Raw genomic sequence first — 27,092 nt, 5'->3', positions numbered from 1 at the left:
CGGGTATGCCACCTGACAGGGATATTGATTTTTGTATTGCCTTGGTACCGGGCACTCATCCCATTTCTATTCCTCCGTATCGTATGCCACCAACTGAATTGAAGGAGCTGAAAGAACATCTTCAGGAACTTCTTGATAAGGGGTTTATTAGGCCTAGTATGTCGCCTTGGGGTGCACCAATTCTATTTGTGAAAAAGAAAGATAATATTATGCAGATGTGCATCGACTACAAGCAGTTGAACAAAGTTACAATCAAGAACAAGTATCCTTTGCCACATATTAATGATTTATTTGACCAGCTTCCGGGACCGAGGGTATTCTCTAAAATTGATTTGATGTCTGGGTATCACCAGTTGAAAATTTGGATTCGAATATTCTAAAGACGACATTCAGAACCCGTTATAGTCATTATGAATTTCTCGTGATGTCTTTTGGGCTGACCAACGCCCCAACATCATTTATGCACTTGATGAATAGTTTATTGCAACCATATCTTGATTTATTTGTCGTAGTATTTATTGATGACATCTTGGTGTACTCACGTAGCCAGGAGGAATATGCACAACATTTGAGTATTGTACTACAGAGGCTGAGGGAGGAGAAACTATATGTCAAATTCTCTAAGTGTGAGTTCTGGCTTAGTTCAGTGGCTTTCTTGGGACACATAGTGTCCAGTGAAGGAATTAAGGTGGATCCAAAGAAGATAGAGGCAATTCAGAGTTGGTCTAGCCCATCTTCAACTACGGAGATTCGGAGTTTTCTCGGCTTGTCTGGTTATTATCGTTGCTTTGAGATGGTTTCTTATCTATTGCATCGCCCTTGACTAAATTGACCCTGAAAGGTGCTCCATTCAGATGGTCAGATGAGAGTGAAGAGAGCTTTCAGAAGCTCAAGACTGCCTTGACCACAACTCCAGTTCTGGTTTTTCCTTCAGCTTCAGGCTCTTATACACTGTATTGTGATGCTTCTCGGATCGATATTAGGTATGTCTTAATGCAGGAGGGTAGAGTAATTGCTTATGCTCAGCAGAGGAGTCACGCTACGACTTTAGCACCAATTGCTTCACCACCCGCCCAGCCAACTCGGGGTAGGGCTCAATCAACTAGGGGTTGTCCAAGAGGGAGAGGCTGATCAGGTGGTGGTCGGGCCCGATTCTATGCTTTTCATGACATGCGAGATGTCGTTGCTTCAAATGCAGTAATCACATGTATTGTGTCGGTGTGCCACAGGGAAGCTTTTATATTATTTGACACTGGTTCCACATATTCGTATGTATCATCATATTTTGTTCGTTATCTGTATATGCCCCGTGAGTGCTTAGTTTTATCTGTTTGTGTATCTACGCCGGTGAGCGATACTATTATTGTGGACCGTGTGTATCGGTCGTGCGTAATAACTATTGGGGGACTGGAGACTAGAGTAGATCTCTTATTGCTTGGTATGGTTGATTTCGATATTATCTTGGGTAAGGATTGGTTGTCTCCATATCCTGCTATTCTCGACTGTCACGCAAAAATTGTGACATTGGCAATGCCGGGGTTGCTGAAGGTCCAGTGGAGAGGTTCTTTAGATTATGTTCCTAGCAGGGTAATTTCTTACTTGAAGGCCCAACGGATGGTTGGGAAGGGGTGTTTTTCATATTTGGCCTTTGTAAGATATGTTGATGCAGACACTCCTACTATTGATTCAGTACCGGTAGTACGAGACTTTCCGGATGTATTTCCTGCAGACCTGCCGTGTATGCCACCCGACAGGGATATTGATTTTGGTATTGAAAGTGCAGTTGAGAGGCCAGCCAATCGGAGAAGCTACTTGGGAGACTGAGCAGGAGATGCAGGGCAAATATCCATACCTATTTGAGACTCCAGGTATAATTCTAAACCCGTTCGAGGATGAACGTTTGTTTAAGAGGGGGAAAATGTAACGACCTGGCCGGTCGTTTTGCGTATTACAGCCTTGTTCCCCTACTTACTTCTCAATTTGGGCTTTACTGTTATTATGTGACTTGCCGAAGAAATTGCTTCGGGTCCGTTGAGGTTTCAGAATGAATTGAGACACTTAGTCTCAAGGATGAAAGCATAAGTTGAAAAAGTTAACCGGATGTTAACTTATGTGTAAATGACCCCGGAATAGAGTTTTGATGATTCCAATAGTTTCGTATGGTGATTTTGAACTTAGGAGTGTGTCCGAAAAATTATTTTGAAGTCCGTAGTGAAATTAGGCTTGAAATGACGAAAATAGGAAATATAAGTTGGAAGTTTGACCGAGGAGTTGACTTTTTGATATCGGGGTCAAAATCCAGTTCTAAAAATTTTATGGGTCCGTTATGTCATTTATGACTCGTGTGCAAATATTTGAGGTAAATCGGACTTGATTTGATTGGTTTCGGCATTGAATGTAGATGTTGGAAATGGTTAGCTTTCACTAGGCTTAAATTGGGATATGAATCATGTTTCCAGCATTGTTTGATGTGATTTAAGGCTCCAACTAAGTTCATATGATGTTTTAGGACTTGTTGGTGTATTTGGTTGATGTCCCGGGGGCTTCGGGTATGTTTTGGGTAAGTTTTGAACGAGTTTGGGCATTTCGACACTCTACTAATATTCCGGGAGCAGTAGGAGTGCGAGGGCAAATTTTGGAGTGCTGAGGCAAAGCCTCATGTGCGGACCTTAGAGGAAAATTGCGGACTGCAGAGGTGAATTGTGGACCGTAGAAATCCTTTTGTGGCCGCAGAAAGGAGAATCTACAGGTTTGATGGTCTGACTTCGGAAGCTTATATCTTTTGATATACAAGGAATTTGGAGATGATCAAAAAATAAAAGTTGTAGCCCTTTGAGTCTAGGTTTCAGAACGATAAAGCATTCATCATTTGGAAATTTGTACAGAAAGTTACAGTCAATGTATTGAATTTTGGTAGTGCAGATGCTGTTGAACTGCGACCACACAATTTGAGTTGCGGCCGCTGAGACCTTAAATGTGCGTACCGCACAAAATTTTTGCGGTCGGCACAATGGGAGATCAGAGTTTTTACTATATGAATGAGGGTTAGAGTATTATTTCATATTTAGACTTTGGGAGCTCAGTGTGTAGCGGTTTGTCGTGGAATTTTCAAGAAATTCATTAGGGTAAGTGATTCTAACTCGGATTTGGTTAATATATATGAATATATCATTGCTTTCATCATTTAATTAGTATTTTGAGATGAAAATTTGGGGAAAATTGTAGAAATTTCATAAAACAAATATTTGGGATTTCAATGTAGATTCGAAGTCAGATTTGAGTGAAACTAGTATGGTAGGACTCATAATTGAATGGGTTGTTGGATTTTGTGAGTTTCGTCGAATTCCGAGACGTGGGCCTCACTAGCAATATTTTAAGGGAATTTCGGATTTTGTTGGAAAATTAGCATTTTCATATGGAATTAGTTCTTATAATTTGTATTGACTGAGTCGAATTATTGTGACTAGATTCGAGGCATTCGGAGGCCGATCTGCGAGGCAAGGGCATATTGGAATAAAGAATTACCCAGTTTGAGGTAAGTAACACTTTTAAACTTGATTCTGAGGGTATAAATCCCTGAATTATGTGTTATGTGAATTGTATGAAGGTGACGCACATGCTAGGTGACGGGCGTGTGGGCGAGCACCATAGAAATTGTGACTTAAATAAATTATGCGAAGTCGTATAATTGGAGAATGATGTCATTATCCACACATCCTCCACGTGTTAGAGTGAAGTGAGCTGAGACTCATGTTAAATATCATGTTTAGGCTACGTACCGATATTTTGGGACCCACAAGGTCATGTTGTTGTTGAATTTATTGTTAAAATTGTAAGTTTTGTAGTCTGTTGTCATTAATTGGAACATCATATCATCATGTATGGTTGATTTTCATGTCATTGAGAGTCCGAGAGATTGAAGATTTTGAGTGATATTTATAAGACCGGGCTACACGCCGCAACATATTTTATTTATTTATGTATGGATCTGGCTATTATAGCGCTTGGGCTGAAGGAGCTCCTCTGTAGTCTGCACTCCCCACAGTGAGCGCAGTTCATTTATATTAAGGTATGGATCTTCCCTGGACATGGATCTTGTCCGAATCATTTATATTAGAGGTGTATTTTCCCCTGGCTGGATTGGCCTTATACAATACTGATCGACTGATTACTAGTTGATGTGTATATATACGGGATGGATCTCCCCTGGGCATGATTGGCCATATACAGTACTGAGTGATTGAATATTTGAGATTGTGGGTGCATGAGGGTTTCCACAGAGGTGCATCATATCGGCATGTACATTGGCACGTAGATATATAGATACGGGGGCACTACCAGCCTAGCCATTTACAGTTGCTCAGGCCTCGGTAGTCCTCGTTATGGTAGATGATGAGCAGAGGAGACTTGAGAGATTTGGGAGGCTTTGACCTCCATCATTTAGCGGTGCTGAGTTAGAAGATGCTCATGGTTTTCTGGATAAGTGTCAGTGGATGCTTCGAACTGCTTGTATTCTGGAGACCAGTGGGGTCTCGTTCACCACTTTTCATTTTTCTAAGGCTGCCTTCAGATGGTGGGAGGCTTATGAGAGGCGCAGTACTGTCGGTGCAGTACCACTTGCATGGAAGGAGTTCTCCGTTCTCTTTTTGGAGAAGTTTGTGCCGCAGTCTCGCAGAGAGGAGCTACGTAGATAGTTTGAACAGTTACGTCAAGATGGTATATTTGTGACGCAGTACGAGATGAGATTTTTTGAGTTGGCTCGTCACACAGTTTGGTTGGTTCCCACTGATAGGGAGAGGATTAGGAGCTTCATTGATGGCCTCACATATCAGCTGCAGTTACTTATGACTAGGGAAAGTGTATCTGGCGCCACTTTTGATGAGGTGGTTGACATTGCTTGGCAGATAGAGGTGGTCTGTAACTAGGAGCGTGGTGAGAGAGAGGTCAAGAGCCCTCGAGGTTTGGGCAGTTTTGGTGGGGTACCTTCTGGGGAGCAGTCCTACCACAGCAGGGGTTGCCCTTATAGGCCCGCTCATACTAACCGTCCAGCTCATCGTGGTGCATCAGCTAGCCATTGTTCTTACAGTGCTCACTCAGGCCAGTCTTTATTCAGTGCACTGCCAGTGCAGAGTTCTTGCCATGCTCGTCCTATCAGGCTTCTACAGATAATTCCTCGGGTTATCAGGACCAGCAGTTCCACCAGATGAGGGGTTGTTTCAAGTGCGGAGAATTTTGTCACATCAAGAGTAGGGCTCCATAGCAGAGTTCTCGGACGACGGCACCAGCACCAGAAGTTACACCACCCGCCCAACCCGCTCAGGGTGAGGCTCATCCAGTTAGGGGTCGCCCAAGATGGGGGGCGATCAGGTGGCGGTCAGGCCCGATTCTATGCTTTTCCTACCAGACTAGATGTTGTTGCTTCAGATGCAGTGATTATAGGTATTGTCTCAGTGTGCCACAGGGAGGCTTCTATATTATTTGACCCTGGTTCCACTTATTCGTATGTATCATCGTACTTTACTCATTATCTGGATATACCCCGTGAGTCCTTAGTTTCACCTGTTCGTGTATCTACGTCGGTGGGCCATACTATTATTATGTACCGTGTGTATCGATCATGTGTGGTAACTATTGGGGGACTGGAGACTAGAGTTGATCTTTTATTGCTCAATATGGTTTATTTCGATGTAATTATGGGTATGGATTGATTGTCTCCATGTCATGCTATTCCAGACCGTCACGCAAAAATCGTGACGTTGACGATGTCGGGGTTGCCAAAGGTTAAATGGAGAGATTCTCTAGATTATGTTCTTAGCACGGTAATTTCTTATTTGAAGGCCCAACATATGGTTGGGAAGGGATGTTTGTCATATTTGGCCTTTGTGAGAGATGTTGATGTAGGTACTCCTCTTATTGATTCAATACCGGTAGTGCGAGACTTTTCGGATGTATTTTCTGTAGACATGCCGGGTATGCTACCCGACAGGGATATTGATTTCGGTATTGACTTGATGTCGTGCACTCAACCCATTTCTATTCCTCTGTATCGTATGGCACCAGCTGAGTTGAAAGAATTGAAAGAACAACTTTAGGAACTCCTTGATAAGGGGTTTATTTGGCCAAGTATGTCACCTTGAGGTGCATCGGTTTTGTGTGTGAAAAAGAAAGATTATATTATGTGGATATGCATCGATTACAGGCAGTTGAACAAAGTTACAATCAAGAATAAATATCACTTGCCGCGTATTGATGATTTATTTGACCAGCTTCAGGAAGCAAGGGTGTTGTCAAAAATTGATTTGAGATCTGGGTATCACCAGTTAAACATTCAGGATTCGGATATTCTAAAAATGGCATTCAGGACTCAATGGCCACTATGAATTCCTCGTGATGTCTTTTGGGCTAACCAACGCCCTAGCGGTATTTATGTACTTAATGAATAGTGTATTCCAGCCATATCTTGATTCATTTGTTATAGTATTTATTGATGATATCCTGGTGTACTCAAGTAGCCAGGAGGAGCATGCACAGCACTTGGGTATTGTATTACGGAGGCTGAGAGAGGAGAGATTGTATGCCAAATTCTCTAAGTGTGAATTCTGGCTTAGTTCGGTGGAATTCTTGGGATACATAGTGTCCAGTGAAGGGATTAAGGTGGATCTGAAGAAGATAGAGGCAGTTCAGAGTTGGCCCAGGCCATCTTCAGCTACTGAGATTCGGATTTTTCTCGGCTTGGCCGATTATTATCGTCTCTTTATGGAGGGTTTTTCGTCTATTGCATCGTCTTTGACTAAATTGACCCAGAAAGGTGCTCTGTTCAGGTGGTCGGATGAGTGTGAAGATAGCTCTCAGAAGCTCAAGATAGCTTTGACTACAACCCCAGTATTAGTGTTGCCTACATGTTTAGAGTCTTATATTGTGTATTGTGATGCGTCACGTATTGGTCTCGGTGCAGTGCTAATGCAAGACGGTAGGGTGATTTCCTATGTGTCCAGACAGTTAAAGGTACATGAGAAGAATTATCTTGTCCACGACCTTGAGTTAGCAATTGTTCATGCCTTGAAGATTTGGCAGCATTATTTGTACGGTGTCCATTGTGAAGTTTATACCGATCACCGGAGTCTACAACATATGTTTAAACAGAACGATCTTAATTTGCGGCAGCGAAGGTGGTTGGAGTTGCTTAAGGATTATGATATAACCATTCTCTATCATCCCGAAAAGGCCAATGTGGTGGCCGATGCCTTGAGCCATAAGGCGGGGAGTTTGGGCAGCTTAGCATACATATCGGTAGCAGAGAGGCCTTTAACCTTGGATGTTCAGACCTTGGCCAACCAGTTTGTTAGATTGGATGTTTCGGAGCCGAACCGAGTTTTGGCTTGTGTGGTTTCTCAGTCTTCTCTTTATGATCGTATCAGAGAACGTCAGTATGATGACCCACATCTGCTTGTCCTTAGGGACACAGTACAGCACGGTGATGCCAAAGAACTCACTATTGGGGATGACGAAGTATTACAGATGCAGGGTAGGCTATGTGTGCCTAATGTAGATAGTTTGCATGATTTGATTCTCTATGAGGCTCACAGTTCGCGGTACTCCATTCATCCAGGTGACACAAAGATGTATCAAGATTTGAGGCAGCACTATTGGTGGAGGCAAATGAAGAAAGATATAGTTGGGTTTGTAGCTCGGTGTTTAAATTGTCAACAGGTAAAGTATGAGCATCAGAGACCGGACGGATTGCTTCAGAGACTTGAAATTCTGGAATGGAAGTGGGAGCGTATTACCATGAACTTCGTAGTTAGGCTTCCACAGACTTTGAGGAAGTTTGGTGTTGTGTGGGTGATTGTGGATCGGTTGACTAAATCTGCGCATTTTATTCCAGTTGGTACTAATTATTCTTCGGAGCGGTTCGCTGAGATTTATATCCGCGAGATTGTTCGCCTACACGGTGTGCTAGTGTTCATTATTTCAGATCGAGGCACGCAGTTTACATCACAGTTTTGGAGAGCAGTGCAACGAGAATTGGGCACACAGTTTCAATTGAGTATAACATTACACCCTCAGACGGACGGGCAATCAGAGCGCACTATTAAAATATTGGAGGATATGCTATGCGCTTGTGTCATTGATTTTGGGGGTTCTTGGGATCAGTTGCTGCCACTCACGGAGTTTGCGTAAATAACAGCTACCAATCGAGCATTCAGATGGCTCCGTACGAGGCTTTATATGGGAGACGGTGTCGATCTATGATGGGTTGGTTTGAGTTGGGAGATACTAGGCTATTGGGTACTAACTTGGTTCAGAATGCTTTATAGAAGGTTAAATTGATTCAGGAGCGGCTTCGCACGACAAAGTCTAGACAGAAGAGTTATGCCGACAGAAAGGTCTGTGATGTTGTTTACATGGTTGGAGAGAAGGTTATGCTCAAAATTTCACCCATGAAGGGTGTGTTGAGGTTTGGTAAGAAGGGCAAGTTGATCCCTCGGTATATTGAGCCTTTTGAGATACTTAAGAAGATTGGAGAAGTGGCTTATGAACTTGCCTTGCCACCTAGTTTATCGGGTGTTCATCCAGTGTTCCATGTATCTATGATCCGAAAGTATGTCGGGGATCCGTCTTATATTTGGGATCTTAGTAGTGTTGGACGGTAATTTGACGTATGATGTGGAGCCGGTGGCCATTTTAGACCGGCAGATCTGAAAGCTGAGGTCAAAGAACATAGCGTCAGTGAAGGTACAGTAGAGAGGCCAGCTAGTCGTAGAGGCTACTTGGAATATTGAACGGGAGATGCGTAGCAAATATCCACACCTATTTGAGACTCCGGGTATGATTCTAAACCTGTTTGAGAACGAACATTTGTTTAAGATGGGGCGAATGTAATGACCTGACTGATAGTTTTGAGTATTATAACCTCGTTCCCCCATTTACTACTCACTTTATGCTTTGCAGTTATTTTATGACTTACCGGGTTAGTTGGTTCGGGTCCGGAAGGATTTTGGAGTGAATTAGGACACTTAGTCTCATAATTGAAAACATAAGTTAGAAAAGTTGACCGTATGTTGACTTATGTGTAAACGACCCCGGATTTAAATTTTGATGGTTCTATTAGCTTCGTTGGGTGATTTTAGACTTAAGAGCATGTCTGATTGTGATTTGGAGGTGTGTAGTGGAATTAGGCTTGAAATGACGAAAGTTGCATTTTTGGGAAGTTTGATCGGGGAGTTGACTTTTTGATATCGGGGGCGGAATCCGATTCTGTAAATTGGAATAGGTCTGTTATATCATTTATGACTTGTGTGCAAAATTTGAGGTCAATCGGACGTGATTTGATAGGTTTCGGCGTTGAAAGTAGAAGTTGAAAGTTCTTAGTTTCATTAGGCTTGAATTAGGGTATGATTCGTGGTTTTAGCGTTGTTTGAGATGATTTTAGGGTTCGACTAAGTTCTTATGATGTTGTGGGACTTGGTGGTATGTTTGGTTGAGGTCCTGGGAGCCTCGGATGAGTTTCGGATAGGTGACGGATCATTTTTGGACTTGACTTGATGGTTGAAGACTGCTGGTGTATTTTTCTGGTTTCCTCTTATGCGTTCGCGAGGAGTGTCTCGCGTTCGCGAAGTGTACCTGGAGGCGGATGAGAAATCTTTCTTCGTGTTCGTGAAGGTTTGGACAGTGAATGCATCGCGAACTCGTGAAGGGCGACGCGTTCGCATAGAAGAGAGGAGGCAGTTGGGGCCCCGTGCATTTGGCCTTCGCGTTTGCGTAGGGGCTTGTCGCGTTCGCGAAGTGAGGGAACAACGAAGCTTCACGTTCGCGAGGCTTGGGATGCATTCGCGAAGGGTTAATTTAAGGGGCAGCCAGATTGTTCTACGGGAACGCGAGGGTGAGGTTGCGTTCGCGATGAAGGCATATCTGGGCAGAATTAAAAGATCCAAAATGGGGGTTTTGAGTCCATAACATAAAATCAAATTGGGAGCTCGGTCGAAGGCGATTTTTGGAGAGATTCTTGTGTGGGTGTTTGGGGTAAGTGATTCCTACCTAGTTTTGGTTCATTTCCATGATTATGCCCTTTGATTCCATCATTTAATTGGTGAATTAAGTTGAAAAATTTTGAAAACCCTCTTGGTTTAATTTGAAGATTTGAGGGTCGAGTTGATATCGGAATTTGGTAAAATTGGTATGGGTAGACTCGTGGTTGAATAGGCTTTCGTATTTTGTAACTTTTATCGGGTTTCGATACATGGGCCCCACGGGCGATGTTTGGGTGAAATTTCAGATTTTTATGGAATTAATTCTTATAAATTTTATTGATTGAATCGGATTATTTGTGGCTAGATTCGAGGCGTTTGGAGACCAATTCACGAGGCAAAGGCATAGCGGAGTAAGACATTACACGGTTTGAGGTAAGTAACAATTCTAAATTTGATTATGAGGGTATGAAAACCCGGATTATTTATTATGTGATTGGTTTTTAGGTGACGCACATGCTAGGTGACGGTCGTGTGGGCGTGCACCGTAGGAATTGTGACTTGGTCAAATTTCATGGAAATGTGAAGTTGAATAATCTATTTTTATCTGTACATTCTCCATGCAGTAGAGAAATTGAACCACAAATCATATTTAGATTATGTGTTGGCACTATAGAGACCCACAGAGGTCGTACACATGTTGAATTATCTGCTAAATTGTTGTTTTGTACTTAGTCACAGTTTATTTATTTATTTTATCTCAGTCTTTGTTGCTCCTTGTTGATACATGATATCATTTCTGTTGGGGCTGAGTTTCATGATTATTGAGAGCCCGAGAGACTAGAGAAATTTATGACTGAGTGAGGCCGAGGGCCTGATTGTGAGATATTATAATATAGCACGTGAGTTGTTCGTGCGAATTATAGCGCTTGGGCTGAAGAAGCCCCTCCGGAGTCTGTACACCCCCCAGTGAGCGCAGGTACCTACTAAATGCAAGTGTTGAGTGGTGAGTGCTGAGTGTTGAGCGAGTGGATGAGATGAGTGATTATGGTCCTGAGAGGACGCATTTGATTTCATTTTTATTGTACTACAGTTGTCATATATCACTGTGTTGAAAATTTTTGAGAGATATTATCTCCTGTTTCGGTTGAACTTGATATGAAATTGTTGTTTGGGCCTTAGTTGTTAAAGTTGCAAGCATACCTACTTTCTTATGTTGGAAATTATTGTAATTGGATTTAGTATTGAAGCCCGTCACTACTTTCAGTTATTTATTTATTATTCTTACTTACTGAGGTGGTTGTATTCATACTACACCCTGCACTTCGTGTGCAGATCCAGGTGCTCCCAGACATAATGGGTGTTAATGCTTTCACACGGTTGATTTTTACAGAGATTTCGAGGTAGCTGATGTGTTTCGTAGACCTTGTATCTCCTTCCCTAACTCCTTGCTTACTATATTTGGTCTCAGACTATTATAGACCGTGTTTTCCAGACTTTTAATGTATAGATGTTCATGTACTCAGTGACACCGGGTTTTGGGAGTGCTTGTATCGGTATTTGCGAGATTTGTTTTGTATTGTATTTAAATACTATATTTTCAAACTTAAAGGAAACCGTGGGTTATTGATGTTATCAGCTTGCCTAGTAATGAGATAGGTGCCATCACGATAGGTGAGAGTTTTGGGTCGTGACAACGACATGCAGATTTTGGGTCGTGACACCTGTTTTCCTTTCATATTATTATTATTTTGGTGAATTGATTTTCAAGATGAATTTAGTACGTTGAGTCATTATCTCATACCCTATTGGGTTGTTGGTAACATAATAGTTTTAAATAAAAGAACTATTAACATGCTTACCTTATGTGACTCTCAAGTTAAAACTCGTCGTTTCATTCGATACTTTACTATTTTTAATAGTTGTCATATTTCACTTTAATTAATTTCTCAACTTAATCTCCTTGTCGTGTTTGATGTTATTACTTTACTTAAAACAAATTATTATTATGTTTTAATTTAGTAAATTCTATATTAAATGCTTATACGATGCTTTATTTTATTTAAAAATGTTATTTTCTTCACCCAAATGATTTTTAAAATAAACTCATTTTCTCATTGATTTCCTACTTGGTTCAGAAACTGAAATTTTGCTTTACCGTATATAAATAAATCTCTCGAATATCTTAATCATCCTTTGACACAGATATTATGTACCGGATAGCACGTGAATTTTGTCGTGTAGAAGTGATTTGGAAAATGTGGGCATAGGGTGCCTTGTGTGTATAGTTTGGAAATTGGGACAAATGATCTGAGATTATGAGAAGTGGTATCTGGGATAATTCTTGTTGAAATTCGTGCATTAAAATGATTTAATTGATTGAGTTATCATCGATCTCCCTTGCTTGGACACATTCATATCTCACATGTACCCCAGTTGTGTTATTGCTTAAGTATTTGGTTGTTTCTCGTTGCTATTCGTGCTCCCATTATTTTCACTGTTGATTGTAATTTGTAATGCAGGTTTACATGTCTGGTAGGTGTCCTAACATGGCCTCGTCACTACTTTACCGATGTTAGGATTGAGACTTACTGGATACCATTGTGGTGTACTCATGCTATGTTTTTGCACATTTCTGTGCAAAACCAGGTACTTTAGATCGAGTTGGTTTTGAGACTTATGCTTGTGCGGCTGGAGACTTCAAGGTACACCTGTTGGACGTTCGCAAGCTCCGAAGTCACGTTCTGTTGTATTTATTTCTATTGTTTCCTATTATTCCGGAACAGTGATGTAATCATTATATATAGTTACTCTTAGAAAGGCTTATCACCTGTACTACCGGTTTTGGGATATTGTATCATGTTGAGATTATTGGCTTATTTAGAAATTTTCTGTTCATGTTTAATAGTTGTTTAGTAGAACATGTTTTCATTTCGGTATGTGTTAGGCTTATCTAGTTTTAGAGACTATGTGTCATCACGACTCATTCGGAGGGATTTTGGGTCGTGGCAACCAAATCTAACATCCAATCCGAAATCCAAAAAATTTAAAAATTAAATCTGAAATTCAAGCGGTAATCCGAAAATCCAAACCAAAAATTCAAAAAATTCTTATTTCGGTTTGGATTTGGGGTTTGCCCAAACTATATCCACCCCTAGCTCGATTCAAAAACTCGAGAACACGATCTTCACTATCTACTACAGATAGGTTGAAGTTGAAACCATTTAGGTGAAAGCCAATTATCGATGACAAAATGAATTTGATAATTTAAAATTATTATTAATGATATTGATCCGATTCAACATCATCGGAAGTTAATAAAACAGATCTATGAATGGAATCAAATTTGTAGTATTTAGGGACAAAAGTATTCAGTAAATTTATTTAGTACCCAAAAAAACACTCTTGGCGAAAAGTTATAAGATCCACAAAAAAGAAAATTGATAAAGTAGATCAGAGGAACCATGCATTGTATGAATTATTGAATATTTCAACTGATTATTATGAATAGTCACTAGAATATTCCTTACAAAATTAAAGTGGTTAGGCTCATTATTCGGTAAAGAAACTTATGGATTATATGTCAAATATAGATATTGATGTTACAGATTCATTTGCAGAGCAGAGTAAAATAAAAAGAAAAAGAAAAAAGTAAGCTTTAACTTTCGGAGTAAAAGGCATACATATAGATAAATACTAGATGAAGGTTACCCGTGCAATCCCAACATATTAAGCCTTCTGCTTGGAATAGTGTTCCTGCAATGGAATAGTGTTTCATTTATAGATAAGAAATTGGACTATCATAACCCGTAGATTTTTCGATACATCATACAAAATGATAAGAAGGTACAATATTTGAACATAAAAAGAAGGGCAAAGGTCCAAATATGTCTTTATACTATACGAAATTGAGCACATTTGCCCTTCGTTAATACTTTAGCTCAAATATGCCCTTACCGTCACATAGTTGGTCCATATATGCCCTTAAAATTACACAGTTGGCCCATATATGCCCTTTTTCGAAATGTAATTCACCCAAACTAATTAGCTCTTTCTTTAATTGTATTAAAGTGTATTACAAATATATTTTTTTTATTAGTATTTTTTTTCTTTATCTTTCTCTTTTATTTCATCTTTTTTCTTTTCTTCTCTTTTTTTTTTTCCTTTTTCTTTCTCCCTTATCCGATTTCCTCCATTACTGATGTCTTCTCCATTTTTATCACCAATTTCACTTGACAAAACTCATAAATTCCAATTACTAAGAAAATTCTCTCATAAGGTAATCAAGTTCCAATTTCACTGGCCCTCTAAATAAATGAAATTAAATTATATCAAAAATTATGGTTTAAACTTTAAAATAATAAAAATATCTCAACCTTTAACAATACTCAAAAGACCAAAATATTTAAATTATTTTCAGAAAGATAATTTAATGATTAAAAGCCTAGAGTTCAAGTTGTAGTGTTATAAATTTGAGTTGTTACATTTTCTATTTTTTTTATTAACTATGTAATTAGGGATGTACATGGAACGGGTTGGTTCGATTTTTTATCAAAATCAAACCAAACCAATTATATCGGTTTGGATTGTTCGATTTTATTGGATTTTCGGATTTTTTGTTACATAAATATTATTTCAATCTTACTTTGTTAAATTTTTTAGAACTAAATATATGTTCAGTAAAAATTAAAAAAATTGAAAAACCTATTATCTATAAAAATATTCTTATGGGAGAATTTTCTTAGTAATTGAAATTTATGAGTTTTGTCAAGTGAAATTGGTGATGAAAATGGAGAAGACATCAGTAATGGAGGAAATCGGATAAGGGAAAAAGAAAAAGGAAAAAAAAAAGAGAAGAAAAGAAAAAAGATGAAAGAAAAGAGAAAGGTAAAGACAAAAAAGTACTAATAAAAAGGAAATAGTGTTTGTAATATACTTTAATACAATTAACGAAAGAGCTAATTAGTTTAGGTGGATTCCGTTTCGAAAATGGCATATATGAGCCAACTATGTAACTCTAAGGGCATATATGAACCAACTATGTGACGGTAAGGGCATATTTGAGCTAAAGTATTAACGAAGGACAAATGTGCTCAATTTCGTATAGTATAAGGGTATATTTGGACCTTTTCCGTAAAAAGAATGTACAAAGCTACCAATATCCAGTCAATCACAAGTAACAATTACAACCAGGTAGCTACCATGTCCGGACAATCAAAATGTGTTTGCAGCTGTAAATGATCATATAATTTTACTTCTATTTCTCCATAAAGTATCAAGTATCAACAAGGAAATGGCATTAAGCAAGTAAATATTGTAGAATTGACCAAAAAATGATTAACTTCAGGAAATGCAGGATTATTTTTCATAATCTGTACTAACACCCTTATGAAAGACATTAAGGGTAATGCAGTATGTGTTGACCACAAAATTAGATGAACAAGAGGGCTAATTTTTACATCAATAAATATCCATCATACAAGAAACTTAAAAGAAAGTGTTATTAGGAAGGACCGGACAGTCCGTGTCTATCCACCAGTTCCAACAAAACGGCACGAGCTACTTATAGAAGGCATCAACGAACAACAAACAGAGATGTAACAAGCTAATGTATATGATCTTCTCATTTAAGATGCATCATCAGATAACCCAAAGGACGGTAACAACCAGCTTCTTTCTTGAGCATGCTCCACATAAAACGTGAATTTATCCTTTGCTTTCGGAATGTCAAGAGCCAGATCATCAAGCCAATTCTTGATCCTCCCTAAGCCTTTAGTCATCTGGTTGATGGTGATAAGCCCCTCATTAAAGCACACTTGCAGCAAAATCCAGCATCCTATCATTCTTCTTCTCGATTGCCATAACCGACGCTTTCTTCACTACCTCATGATTGAAGAATGGCATTCCGAGATCTCGTATGCACTGGCAAGCTTCACTGAGAACACCACTACTTTCAAATTCCTCAAGGAGCTTTTGTATCTTATCCTTAGCATCCTCCACAGCCATCCAGTCCCACCACCCCAACACCTCAGGATTCTTTCTCCAGTATGACGTGCAGGTAGAAGTGATCGAGCAGTAGACGGTCTCCAATCCACTGCTGCAATTTGGTGGCAGCCTGTTCGATATCTCTTCTAAACTCAGTGGAACAAGGACATCATCTATTACGGCCGTAGCAAGGAAAAACAAGAAAAAGGAAATGGCATCTGTTTTGCTTTCTGCACTTCATATTGAGATTTTTTCAACTGAAGACTTAGTAAATGGATTTGTGATGCTACTGGAATCTGCAGAAGATACAACACTTGACATTTTAGATGCTTCCACTATAAACCAGCAGGATAGTTTAAGTGGTCCTTTCCCTTAAAACAAAGCTTGGGACTTGTAGATCTGAAGAGCTAAGGAAGGCAGTGCAACTGATATTGCTTTTTCAAATATTAAAATACCAATCTTTAAGAATAGGCAATTTGTAAGGATTTGAGGTATCTTTGGATTACCTGAAAATCTTGAAATTGTCTCTACTATATCTACATCAATTTGGACTACTTGAAAATCTTAAAATTGTCCCCTACATCTAAAGCAATCTTAAACTCTACTGTGAGAGATCTATGTTTTTTTCATTAATAAATAGAATTGTGAAAAAATGAAGCATCCCAACAATGAAAAACACAAATCCATGAAATATGAAAAACAAAAACAGTTGTACCTATTTAGAGTAATGCAAAGTAAATGAGAATACAACGTATCTGCACAAGTGAAACACAAATTCACTAATAAAAAAAATTTCCAAGTAAAGAAGCATGAGGAGTAGCTAATTACACTCTCGAGTATCAGAAAGGAGAAATCCCCTAACGGCTAGTCGGAAATAAAAATTGTTGACTTCACTAAAAAAAAAATATCATCAAACACTTGGGTGCATAGTCCAATTCAATGATAACTATTAATAATCGCATTTTGAAAATAAAAAAGAGGAGAGAAAGTGAAAGAACTGCACAAAAATATACATTTGCACTTCATTTTTTCCCAGTAGAGAAGAGATTCTCTAGCTGAATAGTAATCATACCAGGCGCATATTGGCGGTAACCACAGATCAACCATCCTCCCTCTTTCCTTGTTCTGTTGTTCGTCTCTCATTTCAGAAGGTTGAGCAACTATGTAAATCTGAAATAGGGCAACGTCAAACAAATTTTTTCTCTAAAACACAAATGCCAACCAAATCAGGAGCGGAGATGAAGCTTCGTAGTATAGATCAGTGAAGTAAATTGATAATCAGTGATTACCTTGATGCAACAAAGTTAGAGCAGTGAAGAAGGCCAAACCCCAATTTATCTTGAGCTTCCACAAACGGAAGTTAATTAATTTGAGTTATGAATGCAAACGTAGTGCAAAATCAGGCTTTGATATTTGCTCTCCAAAATAGCTATTTTTATTATTGCTCGTTAATGACTAATACTTAGTTTAGGTGGGTGGTCATTCAACTTTGTGGCCATTATCCAAAAGTTATTTTTTTTTCTTTTGTTACGTAAAAGTCATTCAACTTTGTGTTAATTACCTAAAGTTATTCTTTCTTTTGTATCACAAAAATTATTTTACTATGCTCTTGTTATCACAATAATCACTTTGACCAAATTTTACAAATATTTCACCTAAAAAATCTGTTATGCCCTTGACATTATAAATTCTCTCATTTATGTAATACCTTAATATTGTATGGTATATAGTATACTTTTACCCAGGTATTTTACTTATAATTAAACTAACTTAATACTATTTTACTTATTATTTTTATAATATATTCGTACATTATTTTTTTCTTAATATTAATTTTCAAGATATATAACTAGCATTATTAAATTTGTCAGTAACATTATTTTGAACAAATCTCAAGTCCATGTACTTAATTATGCTTAATAAAATATGTAATAAAAAATAAAAAGTCAAAGCTCATTGATTTATCAGCCAAGTCATACCCATTAATTTAATAAATAAAATGTCCACATTTAGCCAAGCCATACTCATTGATGTATAGTTATTTTGTTCGATGACACGGTCAACGTATGAACAAGAAACTATGGCAGAAGGCTTATCACTTTTGGTTTTAAAAGGAGAAGCAGGAATAACGATATTGGAAACTGGGATTTTTATCCCTTCGAGAGGAGGAGTGACAGACTCAATAACTTTATTAGTGGTTGTATACCACTTGTTGACAAGGACTTGAAGAGAATCCTTTTGATTATCGAGTTTGCCGGATATTTCAAACCACTTAAAGAATTCGATTTCGCTCGATATTTATACATATTTATCCAAAGAGATGACTCCCAAGACGGTCAACAAACCTCTTAAAGAGGCTTCACCTCCTACTCCCAACCGAGCATCCCCTTCTAAGCAAGCTTTAAAACAAAAGCTAAAAAAGGCTTTAGAAGATATGGATAATGAAGAAAATCTAGATGAAGAACTCGTTATGCAGCTCCATCAGGAAACAACAACAATGGAGATATGCTTGACCCACAAGGGATAGCAGTCACCTATTTGGACCCCTATTAAGAATAGGGAAATAACCCTTGAAAAAAGTAGAGGTTCAAAGAACCGGAATTACTTTTCCAAAAGGCACTCTACTATTCTTAAAAGGAATCCAAAAAATGACGGTCACTAAAGTCGGCCAAAGGTCATCATTAAAAAGGAATCATATCCTTTCAGCAATACTTTATTAAAAGTAACTACCCCACTTTACTTTATAAAAAGTATTTGTCGGCCACATGTTAGGCCTTTAATTCTGTCGGTCAGATCTAGACCTTCCACTTGTAAGCCTAAGATTCAAAGGCATCTTCTATATAAGACTCCCCATTCCCCATAGAAGAGGCATCTTCTATATAAGACTCCCCATTTGTACTCTTTTCTTCTTTCCTATTGTTAACGTTGTGTGTGAAATATCTACAGACAAGACTTCTTCTATTGTCCAGAGAGAATTGAGAGTAATATCAAGTAGAAAAACTAACACAAATATGGGGATTGAGAGTCAAAATCCGCGCCCACAACTTTTGAAACCTAATGGTGGAACATCTTTCTTCATAACATGCTTCAACGGCATAAATGCATTATCAGGTTAATGCCATTATTTTTAAGAAAGAAGTAGTACTTGGTTTCTTGTATGAATATTTGGAATTTATTTTTACTATGATTACTTTTTTCCCTTTTGACAATGTTGTCGGTGTATTAGACTGAAACTCTTTTTTTTTCTTACATCCTTTCATAAGTGTTGGACTGACAAGAGTGGGTTGCTCTAGTGGTGAGCACCCTCCACTCCCAACCAAGAGGTTGTGAGTTCGAGTCACCCCAATAGCAAGGTGGGGAGTTCTTGAAGGGAGGGAGCCGAGGGTCTATCGGAAACAACCTCTCTACCCAGGGTAGGGGTAATGTCTGCGTACACACTACCCTCTCCAGACCCCACTACTGGGATTATACTGGGTTGTTGTTTCATAAGTGTTAGACTGATATCCATTATGCACTCTCGCATGGAGGATGGTTGAGTTTAATAGTTCTTATCTCGGTAGCAGCTGTGTGTTGTTATACGGGATTTCTATTACAAAAGTGTATGAATGCTGCTCCAACACTAATCATGACGTATCCGGACATTGGCCAATTAGCCTTTGGGGAAAACAGGAGAGTGATAATATCAATATTTATGTATCTTGAATTATACCTAAATGCAATTGAATTCCTCATATTAGAGGGTGATAATTTGCATAAACAATTTCCAAATTTCCATGTTGGTGGCCTTAAACTTGATTGAAGAAAACCCTTTGTAATTATAGTTGGTTTAATTATATTACCAATAACTTGGCAAAGAAACTTAGGGTTATTAGTGTATCTGTCTGTCGGAGGAGTTATGGCCTCTGTAATTTTAGTTGCTTCAGTTTTTTGGATTGGTACCATGGATGGTGTGGGTTTTTGGGAGAGAGGTATGCTTTGTAGATGGAACGGTTTGGCAACCACAGTGAGTATGTTCACATTTTGCTAGTGCGGTCATGCCGTTTTCCCAACATTGTGCAATTCTATGAGGGACTAGAGGCAATTTCCTAAAGTAAAGAGATATCGGCGTGCGGACAGTTTTCCAACACTATATTATTCTGGTCATGTAGTTTTACCTATGCTATACCAATTTATTTAGGAAAATTTTTAACTTATAATGGTCCATAATGCAGTTAATTTATTTAACCTCTATGGACCTGTTCACGAGATCAAGAATTCCTATTTGTAAAGCCATAGAGTTCTCTTCTAAATTCCCTAACGAAATTACTGATAAGACTCAGCTTTAAAAATTCTTAGGAAGTCTTAACTATGTAGTAGATTTTATTCCCAATATTAGACAAATCTGTGAATCTTTATATAAAAGACTTAGGAAGAATCCTGTCCCTTGGAGCCCTCAACAAACTCAGTCGGTCATCCAAATTAAAGATTTAGTTCAAACCTTCCATGCCTAGGAATTTCTAACCGAGAAGCCTTTATGGACGTAGAAACAGATACTTCTGATATAGGTTACGGTGGAACCCTTAAACAAAGAGTGACCTTAGAGTCTCAGAAATCTGGAATTCTGTCCAAAAATATTATTCTACGGTTAAAAAGGAAGTCTCGTCTATTTTTTTGAAATGGAAAAAGAAAATCTTATATTTAGTGTTATGTATCACAAAATTTCAAGACGATCTTATTTAATGCCTAGGACTTTCAATTTCACATTTGTCTTGAAATAAGATCTTATTCTACGACATTAAATAAGATCGTCTTGAAATGTTGTGATACATGGCACTAAAGATAAGACTTCATTTTTCCATTTTAAATAAATAGATAAGACTTCCTTTTTAACCGTAGAATAACTTTTTTGGGCGGAATTCCAGATTCCTGAGACTCTAAGGTCACTCTTTGTTTAAGGATTCCACCGTAACCTATATCAGAAGTATTTGTTTTTACGACCATAAAGGCTTTTGGGTTAGAAATTCCTAGGCATGAAAGGTTTGAACTAAACCTTTAATTTGGATGACTGAATGAGTTTGTTCAGGGCTCCAAGGGACAGGATTCTTCATAAGTCTTTTATATAAAATTTCACAGATTTATCTAATATTGGGAATAAAATCTACTACATAGTTAAGACTTCCTAAGAATCTCTGAAGCTGAGTCTTATCAGTAATTTCGTTAGAGAATTTAGAGGAGAACTCTATGGCTCTACAAATAGGAATTCTTGATCTCGTGAACAGGTCCATAGGGGTTAAATAAATTAACTACATTATGGACCTTTATAAGTTAAAAATTTTCCTAAATAAACTGGTATAAGCATAGGTAAAACTGCATGACCAGAATAATATAGTGTTGGAAAACTATCCGCACGCAGATATCTCTTTACTTTAGGAAATTGCCTCTAGTCCCTCATAGAATTGCACAATGTTGGGAAAACGGCATGACCGCACTAGCAAAATGTGAACATACTCAATGCGGTTGCCAAACCGTTCCATCTCCAAAGCATACCTCTCTCCCAAAAAACCTCATCATCCATGGTACCAATCCAAAAAACTGAAGCAACTAAAATTACAGAGGCCATAACTCCGACAGACAGACACATACACTAATAACCCTAAGTTTCTTTGCCAAGTTGTTGGTAATATAATTAAACCAACTATAATGACAAAGGATTTTCTTCCATCAAGTTTAAGGCCACCAACATGGAAATTTGGAAATTGTTTATGCAAATTATCACCCTCAAATATGAGGAATTCAATTACAATCAGGTATAATTCAAGATACATAAATATTGATATTATCACTCTTTTTTTTTTCCCAAAGGCTAATTGGCCAATGTCCGGATACGTCATGATTAGTGCTGGAGCAACATTCATGCACTTTTGTAACAGAAATCCCGTATAACAACATACGGTTGCTACCGAGAAAAGAACTATTAAACTCAACCATCCTCCATGCGAGAGTGCATAGGGAATGGATAGCAGTCCAACACTTATGAAATAACAACCTAGTATAATCCCACTAGTGGGGTCTGGGGAGGGTAGTGTGTATGCAGACCTTACCCCTACCCTGTGGTAGAAAGGTCGTTTCCGATAGACCCTCGGCTCCCTCCCTCCGAGAACTCCCCACCTTGCTATTGGGGTGACTCGAACTCACAACCTCTTGGTTGGGAGTGGAGGGTGCTCACCACTAGAACAACCCACTCTTGTCAGTCCAACACTTATGAAAGGATGTAAGAAAAAAAAAGAGTTTCAGTCTAATACACAGACAACATTGTCAAAAGGGGAAAAAAGTAATCATAGTAAAAATAAATTCCAAATATTCATACAAGAAACCAAGTACTACTTCTTTCTTAAAAATAATGGCATTAACCTGATAATGCATTTATGCCGTTGAAGCATGTTATGAAGAAAGATGTTCCACCATTAGGCTCCAGAAGTTGTGGGCGCTGATTTTGACTCTCAATCTCCATATTTGTGTTAGTTTTTCTACTTGATATTACTCTCAATTCTCTATGGACAATAGAAGAAGTCTTGTTTGTAGATATTTCATACACAACATTAACAATAGGAAGGAAGAAAGGAATACAGATGAGTGCCAAACCGATCCTATTGTTTATATAGGCAAAACTAGCTATATTCTTTTGTCTACGTCCTTACTTACTTTTAAGGTATATACTGTGTTTGGAAAAACTAGCTCACTTATTTTCAACCTCACTTACTTTAAGATTCACACACACAAACTAGCCATTGATCCATAAGTGATGGTACTTAGAATAAAGCACAAGAGTAAAATCTGTTCACAGGAAAAGGAAAAGGGGATTGTAGCAAACTGTTAATTAAAGTTGGATGAATTATCTTTATATGTAGTGAGATAGGAGCGTCTCAACAAAACGTGTAGCCTAGATAAACCTTAATAAAATATTTTAAGTAAATTTAATAAAATTAGCTTCTGTGTGCATCGCCCGTGCATCCCGTGCATCGCCCCTGCATCACGTATTATCAAACTATACCATCATTCTTCTAAAAGTGCATAGGATATCGATAGTATTCCAACACCTAAACACATTGGTGAGGAGTAGTGAAAGTTTAATTTCACACGTGTGCTCCCACATCAGTAAGTTAATTTGCAGCACATGAAGTGTTGTCTAATTTGCAGCACATGGCTTGTTGTGTACCTGCCAGTCAACTAGGAGTAAGGATATATTGGACGACAAAAATGGTACGACGATAAACCATTGTTATTACATTCAGGCAGAATGTGGGAAAAACAATGTTGCATTTGAGGTCGTCTTTTCAATCCAAGCCGACAATACAAAATTAAATTTTTCCCCATATCCCTACCTCCAATTTGTTTCTTACTCGCTTTCCTAATACCTGCCGGCACTCCTTTCTCTCTTCACCATCCTAAGTCAGCCACCAATGCCGTCGTTGCATTAACATCACTGTAGTTGACGCTGTACAACCATTTGATTGCACGAGACTCAAAATTGCCATAGTTGGCTTTTGCAACTTTGGTCCGTTTCTTGCTAAAACTTTTATTCGTCAAGGCCACTGTGTATTTGCTTACTTGCGCACTGATTACTCACACATTGCAGATTCTCTGGGTGTTTTCTTTTTTCAAAATTCACATGACCTTTTGACCCTGATATTGTTATACTTTGTACTTCAATTATTTCTACTTGATCATGTCCTAAGATCACCGTCATTTCAAACGCTTAAGAGCAACACACTATTTGTTGATGTTTTATCCGTTAAGGAATTCCCCAAGAACCTTTTGCTTCAAGTTCTGCCGAGCCGTTTTTATATCCTCTGTACTGATCCCATGTTTGGACCTAAAAGTGGTAAACATGGTTGGAAAGACTTACCCTATGTATTTGATATAGTCCATGTTGGCGAAGGCAATTCAAGCAAGGGTCCATATGTTTCTTGATATATTTGAGAGAGAAGGTTGTCAAATGGTTCCAATGTCGTGTGCTGAACATGATAGGCATGTTGTGCATTCATAGTTTGTCACACATACAGTTGGGAGGGTATTGGAAAAGTTGGAGTTGGAGACAACTCCTATCAATACTAAAAGCTACGAAACCTTGCTGAAATTGGTGGAGAGTACAACCGGTGATAGCTTGGACACCTTTACCATGGTCTATTTATGTACAACAAGCATGCACTGGAGCAGCTGGAAAGGTTTGGTTTGGCTGTTGAGGCTCTGAGGAAGGAGTTATGTAATTATCCCAGAAGAACTACCCTAAATTGTGAGGAAGAAGATGAAGCTGTGAGAAGAGAGACAATCTCTGATTATATTATATATATTTTCTTTTTGATTAAAAGCTCAGGAAGAATGAATGTACGTACATATATGAGTACAAAGCCAATATCTATACACAGTGACTAACTAACATTGGGAAATGTTGATCACTTAATTAACTAACTTAAACTCACTTAATTAACTAACTTAAACTCACTTAATTAACCACCAACGGCTATCGTGTGAACTGACTTATGTACGAGTGGTGATATTGCTAGAACTTTATTTTACTACAATTTTGATGAGAACAAATAATTATGTTGATCCGTGATTATGTTTGAGACTAGTAATTTGCTGATACATTGCAACAGACCCAGTTTTAGTTCCATTTTGATTATTATTATTATTTTATTTTTATTTTTTAAATGGTTCATTAAAAACGTTAGCAATTTATCTGATGGAAGATAGCTGAGGAAGCAGGCATTTCAGTAATTCTCTTGATATCTTTTGGCGAATGCCTTCTGACATTATAAGGTTTGGCATAACTAACATTCTGTCTTCTGCACAGTCAGAGGTTTTACTTCACTTCCCATATCTGATGCAAACAATTATTGAAGGTGCAAGTTGGTGCAAACAATATATATATATATATATATATATATAAAATCCACCATTTATTATTCAAGTATTCCGAAACTTGGAAAAGACTTACTCCTTATAATGATTGATACATGCGTTATCTCATGTAATAATTTGTAATATGATACTACGAAAAACGAGTATATCTATTAGCTGGTGCAGAGGCGGAGTTAGGATTTGAAGTTTGTGGATTCTGAACTTGACACCGAACCCATAACATGTTTTAGTTACTGGGTTCGCAATTATACATTAATACAAATACAGGGTCTATGCAAAAGCTAGTCGGTTCGTCCGAACCCGTAAAGAATACCCTTCCTCCGCCCGAGAGTTGGTTTTAGGATTAGTTAAATTGCAATTTATCGTATCTTATTGCTCCAAACCTTCTGTATATTTCTTTTAGGATAAATAAGATGCTGATGTTAGTGCAATTTATTCACACTAGTTTCTGGCAACGTGCGTTGCACGTGTATTTCATATTAATTAGTACAAACTTCTTAAAAATTATATAAATATTATTAAAACATATGTGAGATATAAAATAAAATGTAAAGGAAAAAAGTGCAAGTTAAAAATGATGAAAGATGATCATGTTTAGCAATCTGGTGGTTGAACTCGAAAAGATTAATAGGATATCCTCGGAACATGAAAAGGTGAACAACGATTCAATTAGGTATATAAGATTGTCTCTTATGGTTTTCATGCATAATGTAATAAAAGAAGAAAACAAAGTAGCACAACACGAGAGACTTCAATCTGGAGCCAATGGATCCAGTTTACCTTTTCTTCCCCCTTTTCTTTCTTGCCTATTTATCTTTTTTTATTTGTAATCTTTTTCTCAAAAAATTTAAATATGTTTATAACATTTCTTATGTACTTATATTAAATATTAATTTAGATTTTGAACTACATTTTTCCTTTACTACCATGAAGAAGAGGAAAAAGGGGTATGCCCATGGATCAACATGCCAAGGATTTTCAAACTTTCTAATATACAATGAAACAATTTGTAGGAGTACTTTTTTTATTTATACTTTTGGAATAATGTATGTCAAAGTTGGACTTCCAAGCGGGGATTCGAATTAGTCGGATTTTAAATCAAATACCGAACACCATTCGAATTCAGAACAATGAAATGATGAATGCCTCAAAACAATCAACGTGCTATTTCCGTTGAATAAAAAAAGAGTATTCTCATGATAAGCCCAAATTAAAAAACATAGGAAAAAAAATCGTTACCAACATTTTCGACAAGAAAGATAATCAAAATTGAAAATCAGATGTGCCACATCGAATGAAATTCAGGTAACTTGATTGTCACAATTTCATTCAATGTAAAAGAAAAGCAAACGGATAGCAAATATTAACAAAACATCAAGATTAGGTGAAGCAACCAAAAATACTAATGCATAACCTTCTTTAGCTACCTTGTATCTCAATATTGGCACATTGAAGAAGTCTTGTATGCTGAGTTTCCTAAGACTATAAGAGACACTAACATTTGAAGTATGAGGAGCGATAGAAGAGGACTCTGAAAGAATGTGGGAGTCCTTTCGTTTTGGCAACACATATTTTTTATTGCATCATTGAATATATCAATGAATAATTACTATTCAAGTACAATCAGATGAATTCGGTCTTTATAGAACCAATTATGCAACTCTTTAAATTCCTTGTTAATGCATTGGTTTGTAACGGGGTGATATTTGAAGGGTATAAAAGTTCATCGCCATTATTAGGACATTTTGGTCTTGATTAGAATGTGTATTTCCATCTTTGTACTAAATTATTATTGGAGTAGTATTTGCAGCTTGAAGGGTAGAAGAGTCATTCAGCTTTTAATGGGTAATTCGGTAATTCAATTCTTCACTTTGGATATCATACTTATAATATAGTATGATACTATGATCATATATGCACACACAAAAATTGACAAGAAAACCTTATAGAAAAGATAATATATAACGGTTATTATGAATTATCTTACTTTTTTGTACTTCTGATTGATGTTCGTTTCTAAACAAAGAGTAAATTTTGTGGGTGGTCATTCAACTTTGTGTTAATTACACAAAAGTCACTTTTCTTCTTTTTGTTACATAAAAATCATTCAACATTGTGTTCATTACCCAAAAGTCGATTTTCTTTCTTTTGTTACATAAAAATTATTTTACTTTGCTCTATTTATCACAAAAGTCACTTTGGTCAGATTTTATAATACTTTTATTTGAAAAGTCTATT

At 37.6% G+C, this 27,092-nt stretch overlaps 1 protein-coding gene, 1 long non-coding RNA gene and 1 pseudogene across 7 annotated transcripts in view; 1 reads left to right on the top strand and 2 right to left on the bottom strand.

Moving 5' to 3' along the window:
* LOC104120624 (pentatricopeptide repeat-containing protein At4g33990-like) overlaps positions 1 to 27,092 on the bottom strand; it is a 161,949-nt gene that overhangs the window by 55,469 nt on the left and 79,388 nt on the right. The window lies entirely within an intron of this gene.
* Positions 15,291 to 27,092, bottom strand: part of LOC104087949 (uncharacterized) — a 31,272-nt gene continuing 19,470 nt past the window's right edge. For 5 of the 6 annotated variants that reach the window (XR_011407939.1, XR_011407943.1, XR_011407942.1 and 2 more), the window contains 2 exons: positions 17,026 to 17,123; positions 15,291 to 16,249 (listed from right to left, as the gene is read on the bottom strand). This is a non-coding gene — a long non-coding RNA (uncharacterized lncRNA). The remainder of the gene's footprint in view (positions 16,250 to 17,025; positions 17,124 to 27,092) is intronic. The other variant, XR_011407944.1, reaches the window with a different exon arrangement.
* LOC104087971 (arogenate dehydrogenase 2, chloroplastic-like) lies at positions 18,965 to 25,874 on the top strand (annotated as a pseudogene).

Source organism: Nicotiana tomentosiformis, chromosome 5, assembly GCF_000390325.3.
Source record: "Nicotiana tomentosiformis chromosome 5, ASM39032v3, whole genome shotgun sequence".
Classification (NCBI taxonomy): domain Eukaryota; kingdom Viridiplantae; phylum Streptophyta; class Magnoliopsida; order Solanales; family Solanaceae; genus Nicotiana; species Nicotiana tomentosiformis.
The sequence above is the reverse complement of the archived record's forward strand: the minus strand, read 5'-3'. Positions and strand labels throughout refer to the sequence as shown.